This window comes from Rhinolophus sinicus, linkage group LG16, assembly GCF_036562045.2.
Source record: "Rhinolophus sinicus isolate RSC01 linkage group LG16, ASM3656204v1, whole genome shotgun sequence".
NCBI classification, from domain to species: domain Eukaryota; kingdom Metazoa; phylum Chordata; class Mammalia; order Chiroptera; family Rhinolophidae; genus Rhinolophus; species Rhinolophus sinicus.
In genome coordinates this window covers 34,957,760-34,985,671 of record NC_133765.1, presented here as the reverse complement: position 1 = coordinate 34,985,671, position 27,912 = coordinate 34,957,760, and the positions used below count along the sequence as shown (strand labels likewise).

General features: G+C 55.6%; 1 protein-coding gene across 8 annotated transcripts in view; it reads left to right on the top strand.

Annotated features, from left to right (window-relative positions):
- Positions 1 to 27,912, top strand: part of PITPNM2 (phosphatidylinositol transfer protein membrane associated 2) — a 126,708-nt gene that overhangs the window by 25,261 nt on the left and 73,535 nt on the right. The window contains exon 1 of one of the 8 annotated variants that reach the window (XM_074321077.1): positions 2,130 to 2,589. The exons of the other annotated variants lie outside the window; for them this stretch is intronic. The gene's annotated coding sequence lies outside the window, so the exon portion shown is untranslated. Of the gene's footprint in view, positions 1 to 2,129; positions 2,590 to 27,912 lie in introns of those variants that run through there. 8 annotated transcript variants of the gene reach the window in all.

Here is a 27,912-nt window from a genome sequence, read left to right as displayed (position 1 = left end):
ACTGCAGGTGTGCACGGACCGTGCCTGCGCGAGATCTCAGCAAGGAGTTGGAGTCTTGTTCTGTTTTGATTTCTCATTTCCTCTGGAGGGAATGGGCTGATTTGCTTTTCGCCTTTTGCATGTGGGGGTCACCAGAGGAAACCTGGGTCACCTGGCGGCATCTTCCTATTTCATTGTCGCCCCCTCCCCGGGTCTGTTCCCCAAGGAGGTGCCTCGCTCCTTAAGCTGACCCTGCATTCGCTTTTTGGACTTTAATTGCTCTTTTGTCAGAAAAATAATCCCTCCGCCGTGCACCTCTCTGTAAGGAACACACATTTTTCTCGGGGGAGGGGGTGGGGGGGCTGCAGTTCCCATTCTTCCAGGAGTGAGTCACAGTTGACCTTCTCAAGTCAAGGGGGTGCAGAGTGGGGCTGGCCTGCAAAAGCCTGCTCGCCATGGTGTGTTCCCATGGCGAACCCCTAACCTCTAAACTGGGGAGACTTACAGGGACCCCAGCGAGGGTCTGGAGGGGTTGTGATGAAAGCTATGACACGGAATGGAGAAACTGCAGACGCAGGGTGTGTGTGCTGCGTGGAGAGCTGTGGATTCGGGTGGAATGTGGGGAGAAGCTGGAGGGCCCCGCGTGTCGTGCAGGGGCCTGGAGCCTGGGACTCCCAGCCGTTTTGTTCGTTGGGGGTCCAGTGTGTGTAGGGGGGCGTACGTGTGGCCATGGACAGGAGGGGCAGCTGTCCCAGACCCCTGCAGGCCCCGTCCCAGGGAGGAATTCGCAGAGTTGGCTGTCCCCGTCCCCATGCCAAGCGTGGGACTGGGCTGGGCTGGCGGCGTGTGAAAAGCAGCCCCCAGAGCCTTGCAGCCACACCTCCCACTGCTGTGCTGGCCTGGTTGTCGTTTCAGCCCCCCATTAGATCCTCCCTCCTCCTCATCCTGACTGCCTGTGTCCTCGCTCGGCACTGCATCGCTTTCGTTGTCCGCAGCCACCATGAAATTCCTCTTTCATGTCTGTCAAGACTGCTAGCCCCTGGCGGGCACGGGCTGGTGTCCCCAGAGCCCACGTGCCTGGCCGCTGCCCTTGGAGGAGGGCTGCTGTGGCGGTGGGAGTCGGTTCCGGAACAGTCCTGGCTCCTATAGCCCCTCAGCGGGCTGCTTCCAGTCGTGGCCCTGGGAGGCCTCCTGGGCTGGTTGCCTGCTTCCTGGGCCCAGGCGACAGACAGGATGTGCGTTGAGCTGCAGATGTGGGCCACAGGTATTATGTAGGGATATGTCTCTGTGAGGCCCCAAATGATGCACATGATGTGGGATCTGCCGGCAGTTTCGGGGTGTGGGCCGGGATCGTGTCTCGTGAAGCCGAAGAATGGAAACATGGACCAGGGAGAGGCAAGGAGCTGTAAAGGAAGGTAGTTTATTAGAGGCAGGAGAAGAGGTTGCAGCTCCTGAGCAGGAGGGGGTTCCGAGTGGGGTGCCCAGTGACTGAGGCAAAAGCTCTTACTTTTATACCTTCCCCTGCCTGCTTGGGAAAGGGAGCTGGAGTCTTCTATCGGAATTCATCTATCAAGTTTGTCCTGTTTGCTCGTCCTGAAGGGATTAACGAACCAACCCTTTCCTATCTATCAGGTCTGCTCCTTCATCGGCCAGAAGGGATTTGAGATTATCTATTAACCTCAAGGCATGTTCTCATGTCCCTGTCCTGGAGTGAAGCAGACATTCCAGGGCCTGGAGTTTCAGGATATGGCTGTTTTTTTGTTTATTTCATCAGGGACTGCCCCCCACCCCCACACACACACCTAGCAATCACACTAACTAACCTGTCTCAGTATCTTGGTGGGAGCCCGGGGTTGGCTGGCGGCCTGTGAATCTCGTCTCACAAGTTGGTTGCACCTGGGATTCCCTGGAAATCCCTCCCTCTACGTTTTTCATTTGTTGTGCGTGCTCATCTCTGGTCTCTGGGCACCTGGTGAGGGTGGGTCTCCAGCCACACGCTGCCCAACCGCAGGGGCTTGATGGGAAGGCCAGAGGCAGTCATTTGCATCACCCCATGCTGATCTTGACCCTGCCTGGGGCATCAGGACGCTTGAGAACTAGGCTGCCTCCCTGACAACGCAGCCTCAGGCCCTGCAGTCCCAAAGGTTGATGGGTAAAAAGTGTCAGGTTTGAGGCGGAGTGCTCTGAGCTGGGCTTCTGAGATACGAGAGCTCCCCACGCGTGCCAGGGCCGGGCCATCTTCCCAAGCACAGGAAGCGCTGGGAAGGGTCCCCTGCTCCAGCCTCCACGAATGCATCCTGGGCTGCGTCCCTTTGTCGAAGGAAGACTCCTTCAGCCGGTCATCCCTGTCCCGCCCTCTGGGCACATCTGCATTTCCGGTCTCTGGCCTTGCTCTGGGTGATGCCCAGCTTTGTCGATTTCCCAGCGGATGGTGCTGAGTGATCAGAGCGACCTCCCCGTTGGGCTGAGCTCCTACTGTTGGGCTTCTTCCTGCAGGACGCTGGCCCATGGGGCCTGGTCCCTGACACCCTTCTGTGGCCCCAGCAAGCAGAGCCGCCCCTCCTCCTCCCACAGCAGCACACGCAGGGGACCTTGTGACACAGACGGCAGGTAAGGCCTGTCTCCAGCTTTGCCATTTGGGGGTGCGGGGGCTCTGTTGCCGTTTCTCCCTAAACATCTGTCTGATTAATGTTGGGTTGATCATATTAACTGACCCTGCACCTGCAAATATTAACTGCTCTTCACTAAGTAAGGAGGATGGAGGTTCTGTCCCAGGGAGCTGTGGATTCCAGATACAGTCACACCTGGTGCCGCCCCCTACCCTCCACAGACATCAGGACGGGAGAGCAGTTTTGGGGCTCCCTGGCTTCCACAGTGGGAGGCGTGACTGAGTGTGACAAGCAGTGGCCAGTGACATGGAAACAACCATGTGTGTGTCTTCACATAATGGTCTCCCTATTGGAGAAACTGAGGCTGGGGCCAGGGCGTGACTGAGGTCCCCTGTGGAGTCTGGTGGCCTCAGGACTAGAAGTGAATCTCGGGGTGCTGATTTGATTTTTCTCTCCTGCCCTGGGTCCTTCTGGGCCTTGTGTCCATCCTGCTCCGTTTCGCGTCCCAAGTCTCAGGCACAACCTTGCTGTGTCCCCTTTGGTCGCACCTAGGCCTTGGTGTGTAGAACAAGAGGGGTGACACTGCCGCTGCCTTCCCTAAACTGGGATGAAACCTTGCCCCCCCCCCCCCACTCATCGGCTAGTTTGAGCTTTGGGGGCGTGGAGGCTGGATCCATCTGGTGAAACCAGCCCAGCAGGGTGAAGAGGCGGGGGGTGGGGAGCTCTCGTGTCCCCAGTTTCTGCTCTGTCCAGCTGGGCTGTGGGGTGTGAACGTACGGGCTCTGCTCAGCACACGGTAACCTGTGCAGGAGCTGTTATGGTCCCATTTCACATGAGGAAGCCGAGGCTCAGAGATGCCAAGTGTTCAGCTCAAGGTCACACAGCTAGTCAGTACTGGGCTTGGGAGTGGACCCCAAGTCTAGACCCCAAAGCCCATGGCGAGGTTTTCTAAACAAGGCTGGGATTTCCCCATGGGCTGGGGCCAAGTGCAGCCCTTCCTGTGGTCTGGCTCCAGGGGGGTCATTTCCCTCTTCTGGGCCTCCCCTCCCTTCCTGGGAAACCCGCAGGGCAGACAAGGCCTCTGCTCATTGCTGTGTTTCCACCTTGGTGCCACAGGTTGTTTTCTTCTCTAATCGCTCCTTTGCAGTTGCTGTGACAAGTCTTCCAAGTGCTAAGAAGGGAGAGTCTCTGCTGTGTTCCATTTTTTGTTTTGTTTTAATTGACTCTCCAAGGTGTCTCAGCTGCCAGGGGTGGTGTGGGGAGGGCTGGCATGGGAACTCAGCCCTGCCTCTCAGCCTGTCCAGGTCACCTGTTGTCCTGTGGCCGGAGGGCTGAGCACTTCTCTGCAGCCCTGTGCTCTGACATCTGCTCTGACATCAGCTTCTGCGTTGCCCCAGGGCCCTCCTCCAACACAGCCTTTGCTTCCTGTTTCCTTTTGTACAGGAAGGAGGTTCTTTTCCTTCCTAACAGCTGCATTCCCGTGGTGTCACAAATGGTGGCCTTGCAGCCCATCTTATGGGGGGCGGGGAGGTTCTCTCTTAGAATTCCTCAGCTTCACCTCATTTATCCAGCAAATATTTCTTGACTATCGAGTATATACCAGGAATGATGCCTGGTGCCAGGGGCACAGCTGTGACTATAACAGACAGAAGTCCCCACCCGCGTGGAGTTTATACCCTGGTGTGGGCCCAACACTCGCTCAGCACTCTGACCTCTGCGCTTTGCATATGCTGTTCCAGTGTCCTCAGGTTCCCTCTTCTCACCACTTCCCCAGACCTGGAAGAAGCAGCCCTGAATGGGGGACATCAGGGTCACTCCCTACATACCTCTGAGCTCCTCCTGTGATTTGTGGTCTTGAAGGGCCCCGGATGCAAGAGTCACGGGGTGCAGAGAGGCAGCCCTTTCCTGGCCGAGACTGTGTCATCTTCTCATCTCCACAGGGAGCTGAGAAGAAGGGCTTAAGGAGCACAGTCTTTATTTTTCGAGGATCTCCTTGCTCCAAAGAAGCGTAGCCCTTCCTTCCAGAAGGTGGGGGTGGGGTGGGTGCAGGGCAGCTGGGCACTGGGGTTGTTTTGTCAGCTCAGCCTGGCTGCCTGCATCTGCTTGACCCAAGGCAGACGCCATCGCAGAGAGGGGGTTCCAGCCGGGGAGAACATGTGCCCTCAGGCCGCCTTCCTGAAGTTGAAGAAAGTGCCATTCCGAGCTGGTGAACAGAGCTTCTAGCATTTGTTGTTAATTCATGTCCTTGGGGTGGGGGCTCAGCGGGGAGGGTCCCTGGCCCAGGCTCAGAGGCAGTCACTTCCTTCACTTCCTTCCTGACTCCCCAGCTGTCGCAGGGAGGGTACTTCCTGCCATTGTCTCTAAGGAGGCCTCAGCAAGGTCACTGTCTCCTGGGGAGGAGGAGAGCTGATGACTGGGGCAGGACCTCGGACCCTAGCAGCAGCTGACACACACTTTCCTTCCCCACTGCCTGTGGCCTCCCCTGGATGGAGGCTGAAGAAAGGGGTGGGGGCTTCTCTCCTTCCCCTGCATTAGCTTAACCTCCTTCTACGCCCGGCCCCTGGTCCCAGCCCCTGGTGGGAGAGTTGGCCAGCTGTTCCCTCTGGGTTCCGATCTGTGATGGAGAGCATGTTGGATCCTGCAGCCGGTGCGGGAGGCCACACACACACAGAGGGGACTTCCTGCAGGGCAGGGAGCTTGTCTGCAGTGCTTGGCCGTCCTCCCATACCCCCCGGGAGAGAGCTGGGTGGATCTGCCACCCCCCTCATGCCCCTCCTGACCTCGCCCATCCACTTTCCATTTTCTGACTCGGTGCCTTGACACACCGCCAGCCCCGGCCAGGACTCTGGGTAGAACGAGGACCGACCCTCCCGTCTTTGTAAGTGCTCCGGCCCTCCCTGCCCCGCCCCACAACCGGCCCTGCAGTCTCCTTCCTCTTCTCAAGAGCCTCCCTGGGTTTGCCTGGTGGCTTAGGTGGCACATGTCTTCCTGACAGCGTACTTTATTTTCTACCAGGTGGTAGAAGCTGCATTTCTCTGGCTTTGTTTCTGGTCCCTGTTCCCGGTCACTTGTTGGGGTTCGCACATGCACGCGTGGCTTTTGAAGAGCTGGGCTTGAGGGCTCCGTGTGCACACTCAGGATCTGCAAGGCCGTGTGGGGGGGCGGTGCTGTCTCGGCCACAGCAGTCCAGTCTGGGGGCTCCCCCCACCTGGCTGCCTTCTGCTCTGTCTTCCCCCAGCACTGTCTTTCCTTGGTTCTAACGAACAGTCCACTGCTTGAGCTTCTTCCAGTCCTTTCCCCATGATGGGACGCCCATGTTTATAACCTCATCCCGCCAGGCAAAAGGCACCTGGAAGGAACTGACGCTCACACGTCCCGGGGACCAGGTCCCAGCAGTGTACTCTCTGTCATTTCCGTGCTTTGTTGCTCCACACACTTCCTGAGCTGCCAACCAGCCTGGAACGATCACTTTGATCCTGAAGACAGTGTCCAGAGTTTGGGACTCTCAGTGGAGCTCCTGAAATGACGCCATTCACGCTGCAGGGGCGTAGGGCCTGACGCTGTTCATTTCAGCAGCGTGATCGAACTCACAAACCATCAAACCATATTCATGCAGCACATATTCAGCGAGTACCTGCTGTTCTGGGAGCTGGGCGTAAAGGAGTGATAAGACACTGACAACATCTGGCCCTTCTGGGCTTGTATTCTAGTGGGGAAGGCATACAATAAGTAAACACGCAGTAAAATACGTCCTTATGTCAGATGGTGATCGAAGCTAACTACACAAGGGAAGAGAAGGCCTCTCAAGTCGGGGACATAATTTAAGCAAAGGCCTGAAGGACGTGCGGGAGAGAGGCAGGAGGTTGTCTCAGGGAGGCACATCCTGGCAGAGGGGGCAGCCTGTGCAAGGGCCCCGAGGCAGGAGCTTGTCCAAGAATCCAGCGGGAGGGAGGGAGCCAGGGGAAGAGAAGCAGGGGAGGAGGTTGGAGAAGTAACGAGAGCCCATGTCTGTCTAACAGGACCGTGCAGGACTGGTCAGGACTTTGGCCCTGAGTGGATGAGGAGCTGCTTACGTGTTTGAGCAGAAGACGGTCAACCTGTGCTTGAAAAGCATGGTTTCTGGCTGCTGTGTTGGGAATTGACCGGGTGGGGTGAAGGGGGGAAGTGGGCGTTTGCACAGGCACGCATGGCTTTCAGATTGCGATAGAACGAGGTGGTGGGCATTGGGCCAAGTGCCAGGGGAAGAGGCAGTGAGGGAGTTGGGCCCCAGGTATGTTGTAAAGGTACAGCCTGAAGGAATCACGGGGCCATTGGGTGATCTCTGTTGTGGGGACTGTTAAAAAGAAACGTCTCAGGGACTTGGCGGAACCCAAGAAATCAGCTAGTCCAACTTTTTCACTTAACGTATGGGGAAACTGAGGCCCAGTAAAGGAAGTTACTTGTCCAGAGTCACACAGCAAGCTGGTTAGCGGCAAAACCACCACTTGGGCTTCCAACTCCAAGTCCAGTGTTTTTGCAGCTGAACCTACAGGCGGGCAGCTCTAGGGAAGAGACCCGCCCAGGCTGAGGGCCTGAGGGAAGAAGGGCTGGCCCCAAACACCGCAGCTGAGCACGGGGTCCTGGCGGACTCCGGGGGTGGGCAGGAACCCCTGGCTTTGCAAGCTGACGATTCTGGGTGCTTTAGGTCTTGGGCAGCTCTCTCTGGGGTGGCATTTCGACCTCAGCTGGGCAGGGGTCTTGATGGCCATGCCTGAGCGCTTGGGAAAACCAGAGTCAGTGCTTCCATGCATTTTATTGGAGGTTTTATTGAGCTTCGACTAAATGCCAGGCCAGAGACAAGACATGCTTGCTGTCAGAGAGCTAGCAGTTCAGGGGAGACAGACAAGTGAGCCAAGGAGGTCACACCCTAGGATGCCACGTGTGAGTCCCATGCAAGGAACTGTCCATGCTCAGAAAATGTCTGTCCAAGGACGGGCACTGAGCGCTCTGCAGCCACCAGGTACCCCAGTGAGCATGGCCAGAGGGCTCTGCACCCCAAGGCGGTCTGTTTAAGTCCACGATTTGCCTCTTGAAATAAAGGGGCAAGGAGGGTGGGTGGGGGGTGGGTGGGGGCCGGGATCTCACTGTCCTACAGCTGCATTGCTGACAACAGGTCTCACCAACCTGGGAGCTCCAACCCACAGTGGGAGGCAACCTTGGGTTTCACAGTGGGACTTCCTGTGGGTTTCTTTGTGACGGGGAATGGACTGGCAACTTTGTTTTCAGTTTGCAAGGCGGCTCTCTAAGGACCAGCTTTAAGATCCCTTGTGGCTTGCGGGGTATAGACCAAGTCCTGTGACGTTCCCCACGCAGCATGGAAAGAGCTGGGTGTCATGGTTAGACTCTCAGCGTGAGGGCCGCCCGGGGAAGGTAAAGAGATTCTGCCTGTGCTCTCTTTGGAGAAGCATCACCGTTTAGTCCCCTCCATCCCCTCCGTGGCCTCCAGCCCCTGGCTCGGACAGCCTGCCCGGGCTGCAGTGCCCTGTCATGCCTTGCGGGGACTTCCTAGCACTCGTGGCGATTCTCAGGCTGACATCCATCCTCCAGGACAGTTCAGGTCCTGTGCTGTGTCCACAAAAACCTCCTGTCGTGGCGTCAGGTGGCTTGTCCTCAGGGAGCATGTTTTCTAGGGCAGGTCCCCATGGGAGGAGTGGTCAGGGGCCGAGTGATCGTTTGACCAACATCTATTAGGCACTTTCTGTGTGTCTGAGCTGTGCTTTGCGGGGCTTAAAAGGACAGCCCTGCCTCCGTTCTCCCTCCCTCAGCCACTTCTTCCCTTGAGTTAAGCCGTGCTCTCTCTCTAGTTTCCATTTAAGTTATATATACTCTTGGGAAACATGTCGCACTGACTCCCTGGTACTTTTCTGTGAATAAGTTTATTCAGTGGAACCAAGAAGTGGGCCACTGTCAGCGAGGATGAGACGAGATGGCATCTTAGCAGGAGGGACGTCCGCTAATCACAGATTGCTCCAGGGACAGCCCTATCCCGAGACACAAGAGACACATGCTTTACTCCCACTGCAAGGGGACACCTGAGGTCACAGGTGTGTTTTCTTGGGCTCTTGAAGCATCTCGCAAAGGTGGCCTAGATTTGAAGAGATTGTGACCAGAGGAAAGAGAGCAAATGAGAAAACCAGGATAGAGCACCTCACATGGCATCTGGCACTTAGTAGGTGCTCAGTAAATGAACGTTCCTTTCCTAACACAAAAAAATCAGAGTTGGCTGTGGTTCCCAGGGTTGGGAGTTGCTTGGGGATGGTGACAGTGCACCCAGCCAGCAGAGCTCTCTGCCCCATGTGTGGCGTGTGGGGCACTGAGTGGATCGGTCCTTCTGTTTGCGAAGTCAAGAAAGGCGTCTGGAACAGGGGGCCCTGGAGCTATGGAAGTGAGTGGCGAAGGAGAGTATTTGAGGATGTACTGTATTTGCCATGTATAAAGCGCTCCCGTGTATAATGCACACCCATGTTTTTGGCCCAAACTTTCAGGGGAAAAAAATCTTTCGTTTCAATTTTTTAATTTAAATTTTTATTTGTTTACATTTAGGTACTTGTTTTTTGTATTATAAAAAAATTTTAGGATTCATTTTTTAACACATTTTGGTACAAGAAATTTTATGTAACATAATTACGAAAGACAAGAACAAATACAAGGTACAAGAAATTTTATGTGCCAGTAACACATTTATGATGTTTACGCATCCTAGAAGCCCAAGAACTCTTTCGTTGCAAGTTCGTCGTAAGCTCAACAAAACCGAGTATCGTATTCCAGGGTATGATTTTGCATACGGACATCACTATTGATTTCTAGAGTTACACTTTTAACTCATAAGCATAAATGAAAGAATTAAAAACATTTATGTAGATATGGAATTAGTACTACCCATGTATAATGTGCATCCTTATTTTTCCCTCACAAAATTGGGCAAAAAAGTGCACATTACACACAGCAAAATACGGTACCTGTTCCAGGTGAGGTGGCGTGGGCCTCCGTCTTCTCCCAGACAAAAGAATAGCCAGTGCTATGTTGGCTCTGAGGTCCTGTGTGTAGCAGGGAGCAGGGAGCAGAGGACAGGCTTGGCTTGGAGAAGTGGGAAGCCCGTGGAATGTCACGACGCGGTGACCGTGACTGCCCAGTTTGCCCTGTCTTCAGGCAGAAGGGACTCCCCTGCCCTGTTTCCCCGAGGACCCTGACTTTGCACACCTCTGGTTTTGCATGGCTTGTGTTTTTTATTTTTTATTTTTTCCCCTTCTTCCGCCCCCCCCCCCCCACTCCAGTTCAAGCCATTGTTTCTCAGTCTAGTTGTATAGGAAACAGCTCCCTGGTATTAGGAGCCTTGCGCTCCCCCCGGCTGAGGGGGTCAGTCTCTGGTCGTCCGTCCGTCGGCCACTCACGGCAGCTCACGCTGGCTGCCAGCCACTCACGGTAGCGCACGGCAGCACAGCAGCCGGTGGCAGCTCACACCAACCTCTGGCTACTCATGGCAGCCCAGCTCCAGGGAGAGCCATTGTTCACAGTCTTAGCTGTAGAGGGCACAGCTCACTGGCCCATGTGGGAATCGAACCGGCGACCTCGGTGTTAGGAGCACCGCGCTCCAACCACCTGAGCCACCGGGCTGGCCCTGTTTTTTTTCTTTTTCTTTTTTTAGCAACTTGACTGAAATATAATTTACATAGCATACAGTTCACTCATTTAAAGTGTATACTTCAATGGTATTTTGTATATTCGCAGACTTGTGCAGCCATTACAAAATGTTAGAACATTTGCATCGCTCCGAGAAGAAACCCCACCCCCTTAGCTATCACTCCTCTCCCCAGCCCCTGATCTACTTTCTTCTTTGTGTATTTACCTCTTCTGGACATTGCTTACGCGTGGGATCATACCGTATGTGGTCCTTTGTGTCTGGCTTTCACTCAGCATCACGTTTTCAAGGTTCATCCGTGTTGTGGCACGTGACAGCACTTCATTCCTTTTATGGCTGAGTAATATTCCATCGCGTGGATGGACCCCATTTCGTTTATCCTTCATCTGTAGACAGACATGTAGGTTTTCCCACCTTCTGGCTGCTGTGAGTAATGCTGCTGTGAACACGCATGTGTGTACAAGTCTGTGTGGGCCCGTGTTTCACTGCCTGTGAGTATGTACGTACGTAGGAGCGGACTTGCTGGGTCATGTGATGACTGACACTTGAAGTGCTGCCACACTTTCCCACAGCGGCTGCCCATTTCACAGTGCACACTGTTTCATATGATTGGCGTGGAGACTTATGTAGCATGGTGGTTAATGCAGGCTCCAGAACCAACGGCCTGGGTTCAGATCCTGGTGGGCAGGTCCCTTCACCTCTCTGAGCCTCAGTTTCCTCATCTGTAAAATGTCTTCATCTGTGAAACATATAGGTTGATGCCTCCCTTGCCCAGCGGCCAAGATTAGTGGAATCCTATGTGGGGTGGTCCGAGGACAGCACCTGGCCTCATTGGTCATTCCACAAGTGGGGGGCTCTTTCCTTCCTTGTGGGGGGGTGCTCCTAGGGAAACAAGGCCCTGGGCTCCCCCGTAGAGACCTGGAATGGGCTAGGGCTCCTGGGAAGGAGGTCTGGGGAGTCAGAAGTAAGTCAAGATCAGGGGCTAGAGACCCATGCAGGGTGAGGGGGTGTCAGGGACCAGCTGAGGCCCCGTCATGGGATGAGAGGGAGATCTGAAAGCTCCTCTCTGTTGGGAGCTGTGCCGGGTCTGAGGTCACCCCAGTCAGGCCACAGATTCAACCACAGTGATGACGAGTGGTCTGGCTCCTGCGTGCTCAAAGGCTCCGCTCCTGAGCTGTGATCAGGCCCCGCCCCTTTCCCAGCCTGATCTCCATCTCTCCACCCTTGACCCTGCACTTCAGTGACCTTCTTTCCACTCCCCAAATATGCCATGCCCTTTGAGTACGACAGGCATTGGCTCCTGCTGTCCCACATCTTTCTTGGTAAACTGTGCATCCTTCAAAGCCCAACTGAAATGCCCCCCTTTCTATGAAATCTTCCCCATCAGGCAGCCAGTCAGCTGCTGCCTCCTCTTTGCTCCAGCCGCACCCTGTGCCTCGCTCTTTTAACGGCCAGGTGTTCTGATAAGGATCTGCCCCCCCACCACCCCCTCCATCACAGATGGTGAGTTCTCCAGGACACTGAAGCTGAGGAGCGGGAGGGGCTGGCCAGGTCCCCTGAGGTCCCCGCTTCCTCTTCCCTGACCAACCAGCTTATCTCTGAGTCGGCCTCCCTTCCAGGAGGTGGGAAGTGGCCTGGTAAGCCGGTGACAGTGTGCATACTTCCTCCGGGAGCCCCGCACCTGTGTCCAGGTGCGAGGGGGGGATGGCAGGGCGTGCTCCCGGCCTCCTTGGAGCGGGTGACCTGCTTTTTGTGAGCGTGTGCCCAGGAAGCGTGCCTTTGAGTCTCTGCTCTGTCTCTGAGCTGATTAGCATGCTGACGTCTGTCAGGTGGGCGGGTCACCTCTGGTGTCCCCACAGCGCAGCAGCTGGCATGTATGTTTGGGACTTGTCCGCTGCATCCTTACAGAGGACCGCGACCAGCGGGGAAAGTGGGTTTATGTTGTTTCCATCTGGCTTCGGCCACCCTCCCTGCCCCTTCCCAGCTGTTCCCCGTTACCCAGCGCCAGGCGGCAGATGCAGGGGGCGAGGTCAGCCAGGAGCTGGGGACCTGTCCGTCATCTTCACGTGAATGTCTTCAAGGCTATTTCTGCCTTCACCATTATCCCAATGGCTTCGGGGGATAAATATAGACACGGATTGAAAAGCCCCAGAGGCAGGCAGGCAGGCAGTGCTGGAGAGCGTGCGGCCGGGATGCGTGACTATAAATAAGTCTGCTAAACACCTCCCCAGCCACGCCATGTGCAGAAAGGCAGATTTCCTTGCCACCAACTCTCTCCCAAAGCACAATGTGCCTGAGGGGGAGGGGGGACCAGTGGTAGAGGAGGGCGGGGTCTGCAGAAGAAGGATGTTGGTCTCCGGACGTTGCACAGAAGTGCCGGCTGCTGGGTGTGGTCCCCCCTCAGCTCTGTTAGTAGCTTAGAAAGAAGATTGGCTGGTGGCCGCCAGGAGTCCTGGGGACAGCTACATGGAGGGACAGTGTGTTGTGCCAAGGCCGGTCGTTCCCGTCCAGCATCTTCAGCCCCTCAGCTTCCTCATGCTGGGCACCTGTTGCAGAGGGCGCTGCAGACAAGGGCGGGGCCTACATGGTTCTGGGGCCCAGCCTGCAGGGGACAGCTGTGGCTTCCTCAAGCCTCACGTCTGTCTCCTTTTTCTGCTTCCACGCTGCCTGGACCACCCCGCTCCTGACCAGAGCACAGCTTTGTTTATCATCTGGTTCTCCGGTCCTCACTGTCCAGCCCGGCTGCCTGCAGAGTGACCCTTGTTTAGGTCAGAGTTGCGGGGAGGGAGTCCAGCTGCTCCCTGCCCCTTCACCTCTCCTCCGCCTGCCTTCTTGCACCTTCCTTCCTGCCTTCCTTTGCTTCTCTTGTCACTTCTCACCGCCTCCCATTTCTGGCTGCCTCTTCCCGGGCAGGAGCAGACACCTGGGGCTGGTGGTCAGTGAGGACACGAGGACACGTTTGGTGGAGGATAGAAGTCAGTAAGCTGGTGAGAATCCTCTGAGCTCCCTGTGAATAAAACATTGTTTCTGTGCAGTCACCATCATGGGCAGTGGCTTCCTGCAACCACATTGGAAAAGGCCGGGAGCTGGAGCACGTGTGCAAGGCCCTTGCAAGGAGAGTGACGTCTATTAGTACTGTGTGTGCACACATCGCTCCGAGCATGCTTATTGTCTAGATAGGGGCGTGGGCAGAAGTGGTGTGGGAATGCAGCCAACTCCATGGAGGAGGGGTCAGTACCCTTGCCCCACAGGGTTTAGGGCTGCAAGGACGAAGGGAACTTGAGGGCTGCGTTGGCACGAGCTGATGGCACATGAGTGGATCTACCATTCAGCCCCCAGTCTGGGCTGGGAGCGAGGGCTGCAGAGATGAGTCAGGCCTGGACCCCACTCTCAGGATGTCATCAGCCCCTGGAAGGGACAGTCAGTAGGCAGTTGTGGCACCAGGGTACACGCCAGGCCCAGTCGGGTGGGGGACATCTACTTCTGGGGCCAGGAACCCACGGAGGAAAGTCACAGGGGCCTGACACTTGAGCTTCACCCCAGAATGCCCAGTTCACTGACACCAGAGGTAGGGTTGGGATTAAGGGGAAAGGGATCTTCCTGGCAGAGGGAACAGCCTGTGCAGAGGCACAGAGGCAAGAGGAAGCCCTGTGGGTCCCGTCTGCGAGCCTGGTTGGGGGCTGTGCCGGGAGGACAGGCTGAGCCGAGGGGAGGAGCCAGGTCAGGAGGTGCCTGCTTATGGAGGTGGGTGTCATCTTGAAAGCCGTCAGGGAACCCTGAGGGGCTTCCATCAGAGGGGTGCCAGGCTCTGATGTGCGTCTTAGAAAAGGCTTCATGGGGATGACAGGTCGGAGGCGGGATGGGGATGGGCGGTGGGCGCAGGCGCGTGACAACATCACGATGTCTTGCTGTGTTGAGTACCTGAAAGATTTTTTTTTTGTTTTTAACTGAGCCTGTAAAATTGGAACGTAGGTGCGTGGCTGAGGAACGAGGATATGGGAACATAGCAGCGCTGAGCTGCTGTCAGCAGGCGCCTGTGCCCGGCACAGAGCCATTGTCTGACTTGTTCAGTTCCTCTTGTCACCAGAGGGGTGACCTTGTCCAGCAAGTTTGGCCACTGCCAGTAGCCCGGGTCTGGAGCCAAGATAACTGACTCCCAAGGGGCTTAGCCCATGACCTGGGGTGTCCTCTCTGACCTCGAAGCCCAAAGCAGCGGGCTACGTGATGTGTGGCTGTCAGCCACTTCCACCTTCCTCACCCACTGCTGGTGCTGGCTGCGAGCTCCAGCACCCCGAAAACGTGTTGTGTGATGGAAAGATAAACATGTTTGCTCAAGTGAACCACAGAACCCAGAAGTTAATCTGGTCCTGTAAATATTTTCATGTATGTATGCTTGTGTGGGTGTCGAGGGGTAAACAGAGAGAAGAAAGGAGATATTGTGTGGCCCTAATCTTGCTTTTGGTGAGAGGTGTGACGTTTGTTCCAAATCGTGTGTCAGAAGTCCAGCCCTGCTCTCCAGTCTGGGCGCTTGCGTGGACCGAGAAGGTCAGGGCCAGGACCCTCCTGGCCACTCAAGTCCACGTGCATCCTCCTGCGATGGGGGTACAGGAAAATTGTCCCACAAGGCAATTCCGTTCTGACACTGGCTACCCAGGGTTAGTGCAGACCCCACGGGACTGCCCCCCTCCACTTCAGACGCCAACCGCAAGTGGCGGGTCCCCAGGTTACCCACACTTCTGCCCAACTTGGCTGCAGAGTTGGGGTTCCCACAACCCGCCCCCTCCCCAGGTTTAATAATTTGCTAGAACGGCTCACAGAACTCAGGGAACCATTTACTTATGTTTGTGGCTCATGACAAAGGAAGTGACAAGGGATACAGATGCACAGCCAGAGGAAGAGGCATAAAGGCTGAGGTCCGGAATGGTCCCGAGGGCAGGAGCTTTGTCCCCATGGAGTTGGGGTGCACCAGTCTCCCGGAGGTGTTTATCAGCCCGGAAGCTTCCTGGACCCCCTTGCTTAGGGTTTTGATGGCGATTTCATTCTGTGGGCGTGGGTGATGAAATCACTGGCCACTGGTGATCAGCTCGGCCTCCTGGAGGATGGGAGCGGTGCCGGAAGTTCCAGCCTCCTCTCCAGGGCCTGGGTCTGTCTGGTGTCCTGTCCCCGTCCTGAAGCTCTCTAGGGAGCTCAGGCCTCAGTCTCCTCATTAGCACACAAAACACACTCTTATCTCTCAGGAAATGACCAGGGTTTCAGCCGCTCGTGCTGGGAACCAGGAGATGAAGACCAAGTATGTGTTTCTCATTACATCACAATATCACCAGGAAACTGATCCCCGTGGAGACTGGGTGAGGGCACGTGTCCAGGGGCACTCAGGGGACTCAGGGGCAGAGTCTGGTCTTGACCCCAGGGCCACCCCCGGGTTCCCCCCTCCCCGGTCTGCCCTGGCACCTGTGGAAGTCCTTCCCTTCCCTGTCCAGGCAGGTGGAAAGCTTGGCCCAAAGGGACCCCCCAGATTCATTGCGTCCCTCTCTGTCCTGCCTTGTCCCCTGCCCCACTGCTGGACAGGCCGCCCTGGCAGACCTGGCTCTGGCCTGGGTTCCTCACCTACCTGCTTCCCACGGCCTCCTGAGTTGAACGGGACACGTGGTCTGAGCCTGAAGGCAGGTCAGTGCCCGGTTGAGACCCTCTGGCTTAGAGTCAGACAGCTTTGGGCTCAGTCAGGCCTGGGCTCTGGGGCCTCAGACAAGTGCCGTCACCCCCTGAGCCGCATCAGTCACACTCTGCAGAAGGGGGGCTGTGGGGGAGGGGAAATTTCCCCCCCTTCTCCTCTTAGTTCTTCTGGTTGGTCTAACGTGCCAATTGACATGGGACAAATTAACAGGAGAAAATAAAGTTATTACATATGTACACATGGGGGTTCCATATGCCAACGGGACCCCAGGAAGGACAGAGGGCAGGGAAGGCGCGTATGCCATCTTGAGCTAAGGAGAAAGGGGGATTGTGGTTTGGACTTTAAAGGGACAGTAGACAATTCACAGGTAAGTGAGAAGGAGCAAACATTTGGTGAATAAATTCTTGCTGGGCCCCCAGAAGCAGCAGGGACAGCAGGAGACACACAGGGGGTCTGACAGACTTTGCAGGTTCCTCCCTGTCAGCCATGCTGGACTCCTGTTATGCTAAGGTGACAGCTCCCTTCCTTAAGCAGGTTTTTCTCTGAATTCCTTTAGGCAGGTAACGGGGAGGTAAAAGTTTCTTCTTAGAATCTTGTTGCTTAAAAATATACCGGCTTAAAATAATCAATATTTCAGAGAAGTGTTTTCGGGGTGACACACTTGGTTCCTGCTCCGAATCACAAAATGTCAGCCTTGGAGGATTGGTGTGGGGATGAAATAAAACGAGCTGGAGCAGGCCAGGTTAGGCACGTGGCCTTACTTGCTCATTTCAGCTGCCCTTTGGAAGAGGTGGTAGGATCCCTCAGCACCGATAGGGAAACTGAGGCTCAGGAAGGCTGATTGTGAGGGCCACAGAGCTGGTGCCCACTTGGGGCCTCTGCTGTTCCCTAAGAGCAGGGACCCGTCTCCCCTGCCCTGGGGGCTGTGCTGCAGGCAGCCTCAGGGGGATAGTAGTGGTCAGAGGTCAGGCTCTAGCTGGATGACCTTGAACAAGCCACCCTGGTTCCTGTGTCCTGTCTGCCCACACAGTTGAGTGTGTGGTCCAGGCCAGCATTTACTGGGTATCTAATGGCTGGTGTTGGGCCGGGAGATGGGAAATTATCAGGAACTTTCCATTTCTTCCTCACGTCTTTCCTTTGCTCTGAAATCCCCTGCCCCGGCATAGGAAGGCCTTCCCCACTCTCTGGGATCAAGGGGGAGACGTGTGCACTGTGGGTGCTCACCCAGGTTTGGGTGAATGTGGCCACCTCCCCCACAGCCTGCCCAGTGTCCTGTCACCGGCCGTCCTCTCCCTTGGCCATGTATGGAAGGGTCTCGTCCAATGACCAGCTTCCCAAATTCCTTGCCTTATGGCTGGGGTTGGAGCTAGCTGTTTGGATAATGTCCCCAGAGGGCATGGCCTGCTTTCCTAGGGCACAGAGGATAATAGATATCTCGGTGTCTTTGCACAGGGGCCAGGTATGCCCGAGAATGAACCCGGTCAAATTGGGCTGCACAGGCGTGGCATGTGAGGACTTTGGGCTTCTCTGGGGTCGGCCATGTCACTATTGTGTTTGCTGCTGCTGTTGCTTTAGCAGAAATAAGGGAGGCACCGCCGTTTACAGTTACACCCCGTTCATTTGTCCTCACATCAGCTGGAGGCTGGTGTCCCACCACTTTTGGTCTCAGGGCTGTAGGGCTTAAAGGAACGGCTGTTTCTGCCCGGCCATGCCGTCTTGTGGGTCCTCTGGCACCATAGGTGTGGTTCAGGGGGGAGCCATGCCCCCTTGTTTTCCCTCCCTGCGCTGGCCCTGGAGTTGGGGCTTCAGGGATGAGAGCGTGAGCTGTGACAGGATCCCGCGAGGGGGCGGCCGAGCGGCGAGGGGGAGACGGGAGCCTGCACCTCAGAGCCTTCAGCAGCCTGACTCACTTGTCTGTCTACAAATGTTGGGGTGTTTTTGATTTTGTATTTAAAAAGAAAACAACAGCTTTATCGAGCTGGAATTCACATCCCATACAATTCACACATTTAAAGTGTGCAATTGAATGGTTTTTAGTATAGTCACAATTATGCACCTGTCACCAGTCAGTTTTAGAATATTTTCGTCACCCCAAAAAGAGTCCCCTAGGCGTCACCCCCCGAGAGGCTAAACCTCCAGTCCCTGACAACTAATTTATTTTCTGATTCTATGGATTTGCCTATTCTGCACATTTTGTATCGATGGAGCCGTGTAACACGGGGCTTTTTGTACCTGGCTTCTCTCACGCGGCGTCACGTTTTCAAGTTCATCCACGTTGTGGCGAGTGACGGTGCTTCATCCCGTTTGATGGCTGAGTAATATTCCGCGGTGTGGATGGACCACGTTGTGTTTTCCCCATTCGTTGGTTGATGACGAGTGCATTTTTAAAGAGTGATGCCTCTTCTCCCTCACAGTTCCAAGCTGGCGCAGGGACCAGGGGACACTCACGGAGAATGCAAACAGGATAGACTGGAGCTTCCACGAGGGGCTCCCGGGGCTGGCGTGAGGTGGTTCTTTCTCTGGGCCGCCGCTCGAGAGGGAGAGGAAGCGTTGAGGGGACCAGAGAGGAGAGGACCCTTGCAGGTTTCCTGGCAGTTTTTCTTTGGTCTTTGGTTGAGACGGAGACACTAAGCTGGCAGGTAAGGAGAGCGCCAGTGGTTCAACGGCAGTGGTGTCTGTTGGGGGAGGCCTGGGTCCAGGCTGCCACCCGGAGCGTGTATGTCGCGAGGCCCTGCTTGGAGGCGGGCAGCTAAGGCCTCGAGGAGCCTTGCAGGAGACCTAAGGCCCGGAGGAGAGCCTGCCGGACTAAGGAGAAGCCGGGCATCGGGGGAGGGCCGCTGAGCCCTTGTCTAATCTTGCTCTAATTGTCTTTTCTTTTCAAACAATGACTCATAATCCTGTGTAAGGCTGCGGTGTGACAGTGCTTTCTGGAGAATAGAGTCTTTTCTTGAAAGGCACTGCTCCGCTCAGCTCCCTGCTGGGCACACCTGAGCCATGGCGGTTCTTAGGTCCCAAGGTGAAGCCACAGCTGGGATGATGCTGGCACATCCAGGGGGGGCTGCCTCACCTCTCCCCACCCCAAAGTGTAAGCTCAGGACACTGGATGTGGGGTTTCACTGTAGGCCCCTCAGGTTCCAAAACAAAGCAAGAGGGCCAGGAGGCATGAGAAACAGCTGCTGTTGTGACTATATCCTAAGGCCTGCGCCCCTGTGGAGGCGCTGGGCCTGTGAGTTAATTGCACCGCCATCCCCCCTGCAAGGCGGGGGATAGATGAGAACACGTCGGCAGGGAGGTCTCAGCTCCTGAGGAATCGGCCCCAACTCTCCGAGGTTTCACTACACGATGGGTGAGCGGCCCAGGAGCCACGGGCCCATCGTCTGTGTAGAAACTTCTGGCTGGTGGAGATGGGGTCTCCAGGAAGGTGTAGGGACGCGGCTTTCTGGGTTTGGCAGCCAGACTCCCGTTGGCTCTGGGTGATGGCCGGAAGGTGCCGGAAGGTGTCTGAATCGGTGTGGCCCCACCGGGGATTGTAATGTTTTGCACTGGGCCCTTCTTGCATTTGGGCCTTGGGCAGATGCCACCCCCCGGCCCGCCCAGGCCTCTGCAGGGGACGAGTAACCATCAAGCCTACGTAGAGAAGTTAGATTTATGGGCTTAATAACTTCATCTCCCCCCATGATGGTGAGAACGAAGTGGGGAAAATTGAAAAGGCCCTGTCGGGTTTTACTGCAAGACCAGGCAGCCCTCACCGCAGGAGCACCACATGTGTTCACCCGTGTTCTCCGCCTCTGAGAGCTGTAAATCGCACACTCCTGGAGTCGCATGTCACTTGTGTGCTTCTGGAAGTCTGCTCCTGAGAAAGTGGTGGCAGGACTGCGATCCTGCCAGTGACATCAGGCGCCTCGCAGGGGGCAGGCGAGGTGTCAGGACCCAGAGACACTCCTCGCTGTTTCTGTGAAGCCACCAGCGGCTGGCAGCCTGGCCCCGTCAGCAAGGGGCTGATGGTGTGAGTGGCCTGACCAGTGTGACTTCCCAACCATGAGCAGCCTCTCTCCTGGTTGCCTACAGCCACGTCATCACCGCACAGCTACCACTTTGTCCTCCTGCCCGGGGGAGCCGGGGGTGTGGGAACCTCAGCGTCTAACACGAGTTTTATGAAACGTGAGAACAGCCGCTGGTATGGACTGTGTGCTTGCCCTCGGCTGACCCCTGTGCGAGGTGCTTCGCTTCCGTTATCTTAGTTCACGGTGCAATATTCCCAGGAAGTCAGCCTTATTTAATAGATGAGGAAATGCTGCGCGAGGAGGTAATTTGGCGGCCTGGCTCCCGACTCCTCTCGGAGGCCCAGCTGCCCAGCTGGCACGCACCGGGTCTGAATGGGCAGGAGAGTGCGGGCGGGCCTAAGGACCAGGGGGACCAGAGGCAGGAGCCTCTCCGAACTCCAGTTTCTACACCTGTCAAGTGAGGATAGAAATGCCTGCCTCCGAGTGCTGCCCTGAGGACGACAGGAGATGGTGTGGATGAAGGGGTAGGGGCTTCCAAGACGGCCTCTGACGGATGGCCACGGCCCTGTGCAGTCCCCTCCCACACTGGACAGGGCTGACCTGTAACCCATGGATTTGTAGAAGAACCAAGTGTGACCGCCAAGGCCTTGGTATAAAAGACAATGACGCTTTGGCCATTGTCTCTCTGGGATCACTCGCTCTGAGAAGCCAGTTGCCGTGTCATGAGGACCCTCAAGCAGCTCCATGGAGAGGTCTGGAGGTGTGGTGAGGAGCTGAGACCTCTTGGCCAGAACCAGCACTAACTTGCTATAAGTGAGTTCCCTCAGAAGTGGCTCTTCCGGCCCCAGTCAAGCCTTCTGATGACGGCAGCCCTGGTCAGCATCTTGACGTCTTGAATGACCTGGAGCCAGAACCACCCAGCTAATCCACGCTCAGATTCTTGATGCGGGGTGGGGGTGGGGGGTGGGGAAGAGGGAGGCCCATGTGGCTGGAACCAAAAGAGAGAGGAAAGGTGGTCGGAGGTGACAGACTCAGGGCTTCATCTTGGAGGACTTGTAGGTCATGGGAAAGATTTTGGGCTTGATCCTCTCTGTGAAGGGACCTGCTGGAGGGTTTTGAGGTAGAAGAGTGACATACTCTTATTTGCATCTACATTTTAAAATGCTCACGTTGTCTGCCCTGTGGAGCCTGGCGTGGAAGCAGGGAGCCCAGTTAGAAATCCTGTCTGGCAGTCGCCTAAGCATCATTAATTAAGAGGTGTGTCGACATTCAGAAAGTTGTGCAGAGGGAAGTGAGTCTCTTTGAGAATGAGTTGGAAGCAGCTTGCCCTTTAGCTGTGCACATGTCCCGCCATGTCCTGCCCCTGGATGGCTGTGGCCTTCAGGTGTCCCCTGGGAAGGCTTCGTGAGGCAGAGCCGGGACGGGGAGGTAGACCTCCCCTCCTTGGCCCTAGCTCTGGTTCTGAGGGAGTTAACTGCTCCTTCCAGTGCTGACCAGTGCAGCTGGGCTGAGCGGAACTAAGTATAAAGATCTTGGGCCTGACCTTGGAGGGACCAGGCCGGTCCAACCGTTCAGTGGGCTTCCCCAAGGGACCTGCTCTGAGACCTTTCCCTCCAGCTTCCAGAGGCTCCTGTTGTCCCGATGCTGGGGCTGCAGACACCGGCTGGGGATCTGCCTGTGCGGCCCCGCCCTTCCTGCGGCTTGCTCTCGGCTCCTCTCCCGCCCGCCTGCCTTCCTTCCTTCCTTCCTTCCTTCCTTCCTTCCTTCCTTCCTTCCTTCCTTCCTTCCTTCCTTCCTTCCTTCCTTCCTTCCTTCCTTCCTTCCTTCCTTCCTTCCTCCTTCCTTCCTTCCTTCCTTCCTTCCTTCCTTCCTTCCTTCCTTCCTTCCTTCCTTCCTTCCTTCCTTCCTTCCTTCCTTCCTTCCTTCCTTCCTTCCTTCCTTCCTTCCTTCCTTCCTTCCTTCCTTCCTTCCTTCCCTCCTGCCTTCCTTCCTTCCTTCCTTCCTTCCTTCCTTCCTTCCTTCCTTCCTTCCTTCCTTCCTTCCTTCCTTCCTTCCTTCCTTCCTCCTTTCTCCTTCCTCTTTCCACATTTCTGTTGAGAAACCTTATGGAAGAGTGAGGACCCGTTCAGGACCTGTAGCCACACGGCCAGGGTTTGAAACCTCTCCCAGCTGTGTGACCTGGAGCAAGTCGCTAACCTCTCGGTGCTTGTTTCCTCAGATGCAAAATGGAGACAAAAAGAATTCAGTCAGCTGGTTCCTGTATGGCACATGGCAGGCCTGCTGGCCCCATCCTCTGCTTTCTGGGTCACTGACCTGGCCTGGTGGTGATTAGTGCTTCATGTCCTTTGAGCTCTTGGGGATCACTGACCCTGGGTCCTCTTTGAAGGAATGTGCCTGCGTGTTTGGGAGACTGTCATTACATTCGTTACCACTTGTCAGCCTCTGACGATGTCCCAGCCATATGCCAAACACTGTACATACGTCATCTCACACAATCCTCAAAAAAGCCTCTCTTCACCCCCATTTTGTAGAAGAGAAAACTGAGGCTTAGAGAAATGAAGGAACTCAACAAGGCCTTCTAGCTGGTAATGATGGAGCTGGGATCTGACTGTCCTTCCATGAGCTGCTTGTTTCCAGCCGGGGCAACAGGAAGGTGCTGGCTCAGCATGAATGCACAGGGCCATTGGTTTCCCATTCTTGCTCATGGCCACCCTACCTGGCCCCAGCTACCTGCCCTGCGTCTTCCTGACTGTAGGATGGTCAGAGAAGACCTCTCTGTGGAAACCTAAATAAACTTAGTCAACTTAGTACATGGGGAAATGCATTCCAGGAAGAGGGTGCAGCAAGTGCAAAGGCCCTGAGGCACCTTCTGGGGAGGGTGCCCCTGGGCTTTCTTGGCCCCTTCCTGCCCTTGGATGTCTGCTAGGCCATCAGGGACACAGGGCATCCTGACTGGTGACGCTGGCTAACGTGAGGAGCCCTTTGCCGAAAGTCCCTGGCTTTCCTGTGAGACAAGAGGGGGCCTGGCATTCCTTGGCTGTACATTAGGGGTGGAGGTGTGGCTGGGAGCTGGCCAAAGAGGGTCTGAGAGTCACTGAGGGATTGTCAGCCCCTCCTGTACCTGCCAATAGCATTTTGGAGAGTGGACTTTTCCTCTGCGCCCATTCCCTCCTCCAGCCCGTGCCAACCTCTGTTCTGCTCTCTGAGTTTGTCTCCTCTAGGGCCTCATAGAGGTAGAATCATAGTATTTGTCCTTTTGTGTCTGCCTTCTTTGAGCATAATGCTTTCGCGGTGTGTCCATGCCATTGGGGGTGGGCCTTTTAGAAACAAACGTGGTGTCAGCACTATAGGCTTGGCCCTGTCCCAGGAGCTGCGAAGGAACAAAAGAGGCAGAGAAGCCCAGGTCCTGGATAAAGTAACTCAGTCATCCCTAAGCCTGAACACTCGGCTGCTCACCTCCTGGCTGCACCTGTTTGCATTGCTCCAGGTGGGCACACCTGGACACCAAGGCTCCCATTTCACATTCAGTCCCCTGTGGCACATGTCACCTGTGGGTTCTGGGCTATGTGCTTAGTCACTGCCCAGCTCAGCCTCGTTTTCCTCATCTGTGAAATGGGTCTTTTGCACTGACTTGCAGGTTATCTTCAGCGCGGTTAAGCGGACTCCCCACAGCCAGCCTGGAGCTGACCCTGTGCCCCACAACTAACTGGGGGCAGGCGGGGGAGGGGCGCTTCTTAGACTATGACTTTTTTATTTATTAAAAATTAATTAAGAGAGTTTGATGTATCAGTACTTAAGAGGAGCTGACAGGTCACATGGTCTCTGAAAGCACAGGGCTGGTAATCCATTTAAAAAAACATTTTCTTCTTCTTCTTTTTAATTTAATGGAGGAAATCATTAGCTGGGAAATTGGTAGAACTGATTTATTCCTGTTTTGGGGAGGGGGAATGGAAGAGAAAATCTGCTCTAATTGCTTCTTGTTCTAGAAATATGTCAGCAAAATATTGCCCTCAGCTGGGCCTGGCATGGGCGGAAGTAGCCCTTGGAGCTTTCTTCCTTCAAATGGTGTTCTGGGCGGCGACCGGGGGGCCCTTTCTGGACCCAGGTGGGTGACCGTGACGTCAGCAGTGGCACCTCTTAAAAATCTCCGCAGACCTGCTTTGGCCCCCAGTATGCGTTCTGTCAGGGGGCCCTCCTGCCCACGAGCCCCAGGATCTCATGTTCAAGCCCTCATTCCCAGGGACACGGAACCAGGACCCCCATCTGGGAAAACGGACTACGTGCCTCTTGGGCTTCATCCGGTTCCAAGGGGAGGCAACTGGGTTCACCCTAAAAATAACCAAACTTGCAAACAGCTTTAACATGCAAATGTTTTTTGTATCTGTGGGCCAAATTATTTAAAGGTACAGCTCTTTTTCCACTGCCCCAATCTGTTTGTTTTCCCGCAACAGGGAGGCGTTGTGGGGTAGTCTGGGCTCCTTTGAGGTCACCATCTTCCAGCACCCCCAGTTGAAGTCTGGCTGGGCTGCTGCGCTCTCTGTAGATGCCTCCTGTCCACAGGCACCCAGTCTGACAAGGGTGAGCCCCCCAATCCTCTCAATAACCCGTAGTGCCCCCCAACTATGGGTTATTCTGGGTGGCTCCAATGGCCTGGCTGGAGGGCTGACGCCCCTTCAGGCTCACTGTGTGTGTGGAGGGGTCTGTCTTACTTTGATTTTCCAAGCTCGTCTGTCCCAGAAACATGGGTAAATGAGTTCTCAGAGAGAAGGAGCCTATAAATAGCCAGGCAGGATGTGGAGAGGTGAAAGGCAGGGGGCCGCCAAGGTTGTAGGCCTCTCTCCCCAGCAGTGGCTGCGTCCGGACGCACCCAGCCCTGCCTGTGCTGGCTCCTTGCTCTGGGGCAGAGTCTGGGCGTTCCAGGCTGCTGCTGTCCTCCGTCTCTCCTCACTGTACCCAGCCCCGCCCGGGGTCACTGTGAGTCTCCCAGGCACATTGTCAAGTCCATGGCTGGGGCCTCGTTCCCTGGAAGAATTTCCCCATAGATTTGCCACATCTGTGGGAGAAAGCCCACAGCCAGTAAGGAGGGCCTGTGGCACAGAGTGTGGTCGGCCCTCTGCACAGTGGGCCTGGGACCCCAGGGCAGGGGTCAAAAGCCATAGTGTGGGACCACCATCGCCACCATCAGTGTGTGGGGGGCAGGCCCAAACACCCAGGAAACTTGCCTCTACAAAATCTTCATTCATGTGCTCATTCATTCATTCATTCATTCATGCATTCAGTCAGAAGGTTCCTGCAGTGCCTGCCGGGGGCCAGCAGGACCCTTCTCGGCCCTGGGGACACAGCAGTGAATACAGCCGACCCAAGTCCCTGTCCTCACAGAGCCCCACTCCTGTGGGAGAGACACTTTGTTAAAAAGGACGTGCTAAGCCACGGGTGAGCCTGGAAGACACCCGCCTGTGTGAACTAAGCCAGGCCCAGAAGGACAGGGACTCTGTGACGCCACTGCCATGAGGTGCCCAGAACAGTCAAGTCCACAGAGACAGGAAGTGGGATGGTGGGTGTCCGGGGCTGGGGAGTTCGTGTTTAATGGGGACAGAGTGTCGGTTCTGCAAGATGAAAGTGTTCTGGAGCTGGACGGTGGTGATGGCTACATCACCGCGTGAAGGTACTAAATGCCAGCACACTAGACACTTAAAAATGGAGGAAATGGTAAATTTGATGTTGTGTGTATTACAATCTAAAAAATAAAAAGAAAGAAAGAAAAGTACACAGGGTATTAGATGAGGAGCCGTGCTATGAAGAAAATGAGAAGCGGTCAGGGAGGCCCGGGTGGGGGTTAAGTTTTAAATAAAGGCATTGGGAGGAGACGCTGGGGAGATGGGCCTGGAGGGGAGACGGGCGGCTCTGGGAGGAGGGGACACGGTGCAGAGGCAGGTCGGGTGGGGCCTCCAGGCCTTCACTCTGAGCGGTAAGACCTGCCGCATCTGGGCTTTGAGTCAGGTAGGATGTGTTGTAGGTTTGAGGGGGTCCCTCTAGTCATCCTGCTGAGGGAGTCAGGGAGCACATGGGAAGCTAAGAAAACATTTTGCAGGGTGGGGGTATCAGGCTGGGGCAACAGCTCCTAGCTGTGGGTGACCCGTACCTGTGCTTGAGCTCAGAGCACAACAGGAATTATGCTTCTTTGTGGCTGGGTTTAAATTTTTCTGGAGTCCCCAGCTGCCACTCCCCAGATGTCACTTCTCCCTTTCCCACTTGGGCAGGTTGGGGTGGGTGGTGACAGGGGTGGGTGGTGACAGTGTGGCCAGAATTCAGTTCCTGCTGTTTTGGCGTTGAAGCCACACAGCTTGAGAAGCACACAGCCGTCCCCTGGGCCCTTGCCTGCCTTGGCTGTGGGTTGAGTGCGGGGGCTTCAGCCCCACCTCTGTACCTGTCCTACTGTGTGCTCTCCCAGCACGGCCGGGTTTCTGCACCTGTAAAGTGAGAAGGTCGGACTAGAATCTGGTCTGGATCCCGGTGCAGACTCTGCCAGAGGACTGAGCAGGTTTGTGCAGAGGGAAGGTCTCCCTGAGCCCCGGCCCTGCAGCCCAGCCTGGGCCCAAAGACCCTCTAACATGCCACAGGATCCCTGCTGTCCCTTTAGGAACGGAGGGAGGGTCTGTACCATCCTCTAGCTCCAGCCCAGACATTCCAGGGATGACGTCAGGAGTTGCTGGGGGAAACGGCTGGAGATGGGATTCTAGAACGGGTGTCTGGGGCCACCAGGGGCAGGAGGAGAGGTCAATGGTTCAGGGACCCACGACACGATGGGATCCACTGAGCCCACTCCCCAGCTGGCGTCTGTTTGGTTCGCTGAGAGCCTGCCCGCCTGCCCTCTGTCCTTTTAGAAGGGGGCCTCGGGGGCCAGGCTGCAGACAGAAGCCTGCGCCATCCGTCACCCAGACACTGGGGGGTAAGTGGGGAAGGAAAAATGAGGGAAGAGGACTGACGGGCTTGGTGCTTGGCTGGGCTGTGTGTCCTCCACTCCCGTCTGTCTCGTGTCTTCAGAGCTGCTCTGTCCCGGACAGTCACCACTAACCCCATTCGACTACTTAATTTTAAATTAAAGTGAAATAAAATGAATGATTGCATTTCCCAGTCACATTTCAGGCGCTTCGCAGCTGTGTGGGGCTAGTGGTGGCCGAATTGGACGGCATGGGCATAGAACACGTCCATCGTCCCAGAAAGTTCTATTGGACAGTGTCACTGTCATCTCTAGAACAACCCCATGAGGTCGAGCCCGGTGCCCCATTTCACAGATGAGGCAACTGAGGCTCAGTCATACAGCCAGTGGGTGTCAGAGGGGACTAGGATCCCAAGTGTGGGCTCTCAGAGCGTGGATGTTCGGTTGGTGTGCTTGTGTGTCCTGCTGCCCGCCATGGGCTGCTTCTCAGGGCACTGGTAGGAAACACGCACGCTCTGGGGTGTCTGCCTCCCGTGCTCCATTATCCAGCGGGGAGAGACACGTTGCTACAGAGCCAGGATTGTCATTCAGTTTGGGGCCTCGAGGGCCTGTACCTTTGAGACCAAAGCCCTCAGGAGGGACTTCGGGAAATTTCACTGGGCTCTGGAAAACTCATTCTAAAAGCAAGAGAATAATAGCCAAAAGGTAGAAATAACCCACATGTCCATCGATGGATGAATGCGTATGGCCCATCCACTCAGCCATACACGGAACGAAGCGCTGACACACGACCAAGTGGCAAACCTTGAAAACGTGATGCTCAGTGAAGGAGGCCAGACACAAAAGGCCACATACTGTGTGAATACATTTATGTGCAACGTCCAGAACAGGCCAGTGCATATGGCCAGAAAGCAGAGTGGCGGCTGCCTGAGGGGAGGGGATTCCTACTGGAGCTGTGGAAATGTCTGGTGGTTGCCCAGCCCTGTGACTGTGCTAAATGCCGCGGAACTGTGTACTTTATAACATGA